At 39.4% G+C, this 7,500-nt stretch overlaps 1 protein-coding gene across 2 annotated transcripts in view; it reads left to right on the forward strand.

Moving 5' to 3' along the window:
* Positions 1–7,500, forward strand: part of socs5a (suppressor of cytokine signaling 5a) — a 23,321-nt gene that overhangs the window by 6,940 nt on the left and 8,881 nt on the right. The window lies entirely within an intron of this gene.

The following is a 7,500-nucleotide window of genomic DNA, read 5'->3' on the forward strand; positions in this document are numbered from 1 at the left end:
GTGAGTGAGTGAGACTGTGTGTGTGTGTGTGAGTGAGTGAGACTGTGTGTGTGTGTGTGTGAGTGAGTGAGACTGTGTGTGTGTGTGTGTGAGTGAGTGAGACTGTGTGTGTGTGTGTGTGAGTGAGTGAGACTGTGTGTGTGTGTGTGTGTGAGTGAGTGAGACTGTGTGTGTGTGTGTGTGAGTGAGTGAGACTGTGTGTGTGTGTGTGTGAGTGAGTGAGACTGTGTGTGTGTGTGTGAGTGAGTGAGTCTGTGTGTGTGTGTGTGAGTGAGTGAGTGAGACTGTGTGTGTGTGTGTGAGTGAGTGACACTGTGTGTGTGTGTGTGAGAGTGAGTGACACTGTGTGTGTGTGTGTGAGAGTGAGTGACACTGTGTGTGTGTGTGTGTGTGAGAGTGAGTGACACTGTGTGTGTGTGTGTGTGAGTGTGTGAGTGAGTGTGAGTGAGTGAGTGTGTGAGTGAGTGTGTGAGTGAGTGTGTGAGTGAGTGAGTGTGTGAGTGAGTGTGTGAGTGAGACTGTGAGTGAGACTGTGAGTGAGACTGTGAGTGAGACTGTGTGTGTGTGTGTGAGAGAGACTGTGTGTGTGTGAGAGAGACTGTGTGTGTGTGAGAGAGACTGTGTGTGTGTGAGAGAGACTGTGTGTGTGTGAGAGAGACTGTGTGTGTGTGAGAGAGACTGTGTGTGTGTGAGAGAGACTGTGTGTGTGTGAGAGAGACTGTGTGTGTGTGAGAGAGACTGTGTGTGTGTGAGAGAGACTGTGAGTGAGTGTGTGAGTGAGTGTGTGTGTGAGTGAGACTGTGAGTGTGAGTGAGTGTGTGTGTGTGTGTGAGTGAGACTGTGTGTGTGTGTGTGTGTGTGTGTGTGTGAGTGAGACAATATAATATAATAATATATAATATAATAATAGTATAATATTAATATAATATAATTTACAGATCAAACAGGTTCTGTGTTTTAGTCGCAAAGAAGTTGAGTATGGTGTTAGAAAGAAGAGCACAAAGCGTGCCATGGTGACATGTCGATGAGGAAAACTGTAGGCAAGACTGTTTTCTAGATTTAATAAAATACCAAGATCGATGCACGCTGACGTACGTGCGAGAACCGAGCTGACACTTCAGGTTTCTGTTGCTTAGTTATGCGAGACATAAGAGGTGTGATGATTGTGTGCTTAAAGACGACCTGTATCCTGTGCATGATAGGCAAACATCGTAATCACTGTGTGGCTTAGAACAGAAATAGTTAGGGATGCGTCAGTGACGATATTTTCACAAAAACCAAGTGGGAGAACATGTTTTTGGTTTTTGCTCTATACCAATACCGATACTAAAATGATTGACCTATTTAGTATTGACAAGTGACGGGACATACGGCTAAGTATGGTGACCCATACTCAGAATTTGTTCTCTGCATTTAACCCATTCAAAGTGCACACACACAGCAGTGAACACACACACACCGTGAACACACCCGGAGCAGTGGACAAGCCATTTATGCTGCGGCGCCCGGGGAGCAGTTGGGAGGTTTGGAGCCTTGCTCAAGGGCACCTCAGTCGTGGCTGGCCCGAGACTCGAACCCACAACCTTTTGGGTTACGAATTAGACTCTCTAACCATTAGCCCATGACTGCCCCCATTAAGCATTAAGCTATCAGGGACATCATGGAACATTCTATTTAGTTTTTTTTTATTATGTTTCTCTGATTCACATAGTGGCCAAGAAAGTCACACGTGTATGATCGTGCACTTGGACTAACCTAGGCACGCTTATTATAATGTTAGCTAGACTAGTTCAGATGAAATGCATTAACTAGCTGTATTAATGAAGGTTGTAGCGGAAAGTATTTCTTTTATTTTACTTTGGAAAGGACCCTATAATAAGGCTCTTTCCAAGACACTTTGCACTACTTGACAATGTAGAAGAGTAATGATTTATATTCTCATCTGATGTCTCCTTTATGAGTCTGGTTCCTCTCAAGGTTTCTTTTGCGTGTCGTCTCTTTCCGTCAGCGCCTCTGGCTTTGCTGGTTATATGTAAATCTGTACTTATGTCTGGATATCTGTAAAATTGCTTTGTGACAATATAAGTTAATAATATAAGTGCTAATTGGAAAGTATTTCTGCACAACTGTAAGTGAAGTGTATTTTGTTATCCTCATTACCGAGGAATCCTTTGTTGTTAATAACGAACAGTGACAGTCAGGAACAGTACAGTGGTTATGAGCTGGTATCCAGTGTTTGCTGATAGCAATAGGCTAGGAAGATTCTTTAATTCCTCCAGTTAAGTCATTTTCTGCCATCTAGTCTTTAGCTCAGTGTCTACCATTAAGCTTATATCACATAGAAACATTTGTGAATGGGAGCACTTTTGCAAGTATGGCTAAATGAGCACAGTTTACGATTGATACATGATACCAAAATTCGATTCAACCCTAGCAACTGACAAACTTGAGCCAAGATTTCAAAGCAGCATTAACTCCAGCATTAACTATCAGTACATCCCTTATTTACTTAGTAACAGTGAGGCAGCATTAAACTGAGAATGCAAAGTATTTTGTTTTGTCACGTTCTGCATATGCTTGGTGTCTGGAGTTGATACGTCACTTCACGTGCATACATACAGGAGGAATGTTTTGTCATTGTCTTTCTTCAGAATAAGTTTGTCCTCGTTGTTGTTGTTTGTTTGTTTTTTAAAACAATGACTAAATCAATTAAAGATGGTTGGTATCGTGTGCGTCCCAAATGACACAAGCTTACTGTTGAGATCTGGTTGACGCTTCACGATGCCTCGTTCTCTAGTCCAGGCATCCTGACAAGGTTCCCTGGCCAGGGTACATTTCTGCTCCACATCTGGGTTTTAAAGTGCTTCCAGATCTCAGATGTTCAAATAGCAGTCTAACAGGACATTTGGCTTTGTTTTTTTGTATACAATATTGCAAAATAGAATTTGAGTTGCATTCCTTCCCTGAATAGTTTAGGCCCTATTCAGAATGGATTAGTTTATCAAGGTGAATTCGACAAGAAAAATTGTCACCTCAGCTATCAGGATCTTGCATCCGACTAGATGAATAGTGAGGTTGTAACCGAATTATATTTTGTATGAACGCAGATTGCGTCATGAACTTCGAAGATCTTGTTTCGTAAGCGACGCAGCATCCAAGCGATCAATTTAGCAATATAATAAAACATTAATCACAAGTTATATGAGAAGCATCTATTTTGTTTAATGCTTGGGGGTCACCGAAACAAGCCCCATGAGACTAAATAGAGCAAGCAGTAACAGTCAAACATCTTTTTTCCCCCCAGTGTGAGGTGACATCTTTATAGAAAACCATGGACATGTCTATAAGACAGGAATAAAACTATCAGACTGAGTTTGGTGAAAAATAGTTAATAATTTGGACTGTACATTTCCCAAAGAAGACCTGAGAAAAACACAGACATACCCTGATATACCCCAGGACCCCATGTAAATGGAATCCCATCTATATAGGGCTTCATAATCCGTGTGCTCGAATTTCCCCACTTGACATAGTAATTATGAGTTATTTCAGCATGAATAAGCTAGCTAGGTGCATTTATTTTGGTATCCTCTTCACATTTGGTACATTTGTTATTCTTTAAATGCGCCTAATGTAACCAGCATTTAGAAGTGCAATCAATGGTGACTAAAAATCAAGAATGCCCCCCAGTTGACCACCGATATCTTTCTTTTCCTCTTCCATAATGAAAGGGTAAAGGGCAATAACAAGCCTTTTGAATTATTTCCAAATCTGTCAGTTTGTCTAGACTAGTGTAGTAAGAGATAAGATAACACACTCCTATTCAGTGTGGGCTTTTATTTAGGCCAGTATTTATGAGCTCTGAAGGGTTTGGGGTAGTATAGGCTTTTTCTCATGACAATTGTTTGGCCATATGACTGAAGTGTAAATACTTCTGCAGTCACTTTACTAATTATCTCCTCTTAGTAATCTGTTCAAACCGCAAAGCCAAAGAATGTAACAACTGTAGAACTTCATATTCATTTTTGTCCACAAAAAATAATGCCCATGCATACAACCAGGTCTTTTAGAACTGAGCGGGTGGGATAGTCGAAGTTGATCAGGACAGCAGGACTGTGAGTAAACAGCTCATTGGTATTCGATCTGGTTATTCATGAGGATTGTGGATTTACTGACGCTTTTATCCACAGCGACTTACAAAAAACAAAACAGGGTTCCTAATGCATCTGCAAGGATTCATAACATTAAAAACAAGAGGCAATATTCTGTAAAATAATAATATATAACTAAGTACAAGAAACCATGAAGTAATACAAAAGCAGGTCAACAAATAAAGTAAATGCTTTGTACTTTATATTGAATTATGTGTAAAAGGTGTTTTTGAATGTATCTTGCTTAAAGCTTTAAAGTTTACTTTTTTTTTTTGTGAACGGATTTAAACATCGGGCAAAACGGAAGCTTATCTGTTTCGGGTGAGGTGACGTCAGACAAAAAAAACAACCTTTTTAAACGTTTGGTGTAAATGAGCTTTACCGTGGACATTTTCGTCTCGTTTTTTAGTGGTCTACATACGCGTCGATCACAGGGAAAAGAAGACGGAAACATTTACTCGTGACCGTTCTTATTAAAGCTTGTGATCTGCTTTCTCTCAAGCACTCTGATCATTTCAGGTTTGTTTCAGATAATGTTAATTGTACGTGCAGGAAATGAAGCAGTGTCGTGAGTGTGACGTTAATAGGATATGGGAATAGAATTTTTACTTGTTGTCATTGTCTGGGGTCTTTACCATCATACTGGACAGTTTCTAACTGGGAATTAAAAATATTCTTTGTTTGATTTTCCCCTCTGTTTCTATTGTGAAAAAAATTCCTTATTGGAGCTTTGTGCACAGTAAACGTATATACAGGGATGTACAGTATATCGGCTATTCTGAAGATGTTGTTTTTAAATATTGTGATTTGATATTTCGCCGTATAGCAAATGTTTCTTTTGTAAATTGCACATGGAAGCTTCAGGCTTGTCCTGTTGCTGTGAACATTAAGTCAAAAAAAATGATCAGAACCCAGTCTGGGAGCAAAGACTTAACGCTTATACGCTTGTTCTTGTCTGTCCTTATGGATGTAACACCCATCCAGGATGTGGACGTTAATATCAGCTGTTCTTAAGGCGCCATTTAGTGTAATTAAGTAATTAAGCCATTGATGGTTATGTTTGTAGAGAGATTTGACTTGAAGCACGGTTCTGTTTGGCTGTTGAAGGAGGTAAGCAAACAGTAGAACAGTAAAGAAAGTCTGGGCTTGCACATGAATTTTGCTTGGCAGTGTTTCTGTTACTGATTAGTACCGATTAATTCTCATTCCAAAAATGTCTGCTCATGTTGAGGCTTTACCAAAGAAAAACGCATTTTTGTTTACTTCGAGGTCACGATGGAAGGCGGTCGGGTTTGCGACGTATAATATCTCTGTAGATCTCACACATCAAGAAGTTTTGTCAAATCTAATATGGAGGATTTTTCTCGTGATGAAGTTGTTGTTCTGGAAATTTTCTTCTTTGTGGACCAGTTGCATGGATGAATGTGGAGACAGGAGGAGGTAGAGAGAATGGTTTCTTCCATGTGTCACTGTAGCAGGTTGTTCGAGGTGTGCAGTGTAGAGTTTGGCTGCGGTATCAGGTGTAGATGAGCGACGGTGGGGGTGAAGAGGACCTACATTACCAGGAAGTGGATGCTCTTATGTTCTTGGTATCAGAAACCCAAGCCTAGTGTTAATGGCCTTGTGTTTTGTGATCTAGTGCCAGATTTCGTGCAAACGCAGTCTCGGTGTATCCAAACTATTGGATTGGGACAAGAGCTCTTGTTCTCAAGCAGCAAAGCCTTCTGCAATGTTGCAGCTGCAAGTCAAAATGCAACCCTTTTAATATCCTGTTATATGATAGGAGAGAAAAGCAGAGGTGCTGTACACCCAGCAAATTCAGAGGTATTTATTTTATCCAGAAAATGTGATGTAGTTGCCAGCTATGAAGCAGTAAATCCTTGTATAATTTACAATTACATTGTGGATTCACTAAATCTATCTTTTCTGTCAGAAATCTGGCTTTTTTTTTTTTTACCTTATTAATTAATTTATAAATGCAAGAAGTCTTACATTATTTAAAATGAGAGAGCAGTTCACTTCACGTCACTAAATTGAAAGACCTGATAATGGTATGGACTTATGAACAACATACAAAAGCACAACCGGGAAAAAAGTTAAAAAACATTTTAATTGCTATAAAATATTTATATGAAACTTTGTATAAAAAAGAAAATCAGTAAAGATCATCCATTTGTTCGTCTATAATAGTATAATAATAGTATGATATTCCCTTGACTTCAAAAAGAATGGAACAAACTATGCAAGGTACCTAATAACCAGACCTGGCTTACATAAAATACAGCTTTACTTGTACAGAAGACAAGCATGGTTTGTGCACACAACAGTGGGTTTTGTGTGGTGAGTGTTGAAACCATCGAAGCATGAAACCATCAAAAATCAAAAGGTATTTAGAGAAATAACACTAAAGCCATAAAGACAACCCTGTTGCGGCTTTCAAAAGAAAGCAACAGGATCTGGACAGTTCTCTCAAAAATGATCCAAACCGTGTACACTGTTCAGGAGCAAATACTTCATACAGACTTGCTCAATGCAGTTCAAAAGGCCCTCACAATTACAGGGGATCTTGTATTGGCCTCCACTTTTTTTTTGCTCCTTCTTTCAAATTTGCTGCAAATCCCTTGGAAAAAAATCCCAATCTCCAGTGACACCATATAGAGGAGATTAAAAGATATCCAAGGACATAAAGCAGCAGATGGTAACATGCATTAATGCGCATTAATATTTTTGCCTTCCTAATTTTGAGACACTTATCAATATGAAATCACACCCTCAGGTTAATCATTGATTTGCATACACAACAATTCAGATCTCTTCTTGTTAATCTTGCATTTTTCATATTTAGTGTGCAGTTTTTAGTTACATATTTATTTTTATTTGTTAGGCCATTGCACTTGCTCAGAATTATCTTTATATTTAAAAAATTGCTAAAATGTTCAACGAGCACGTGGGTTTCTTCATGAATCTTCATGGTCACGTGTCTAGAAACTGCTGGCTGCTTAGTGTATCTTTTCCAAATGCTAATTGCCAACATGAGCGAACTTTATACACTAGCTAAACCGTTTATAAGTCCACAATCTGTATTTTTATAGACATTCAAACTATAATGCCAACCCATTGCAGAAAGAAAGCACATGCATGCACACGGAGGCAATTAGTCAGTCTACCACACACCTTTGGATTGGGGAAAGAACCCCCAGTGCACAGGGAGATCAAGTAAAGCATGACCTTGGGCAGAGAAGGAAATCAATCTCCTAACCCGGAGGTACAGGGCAATATTCAATAGCCTAAAATTTTTTGTCCTATTAGTCCTCTGATGCGGAATCCACAGGACACGGAGTGCCTTATG

This window comes from Tachysurus fulvidraco, chromosome 8 (genome assembly GCF_022655615.1).
Source record: "Tachysurus fulvidraco isolate hzauxx_2018 chromosome 8, HZAU_PFXX_2.0, whole genome shotgun sequence".
Classification (NCBI taxonomy): Eukaryota; Metazoa; Chordata; class Actinopteri; order Siluriformes; family Bagridae; genus Tachysurus; species Tachysurus fulvidraco.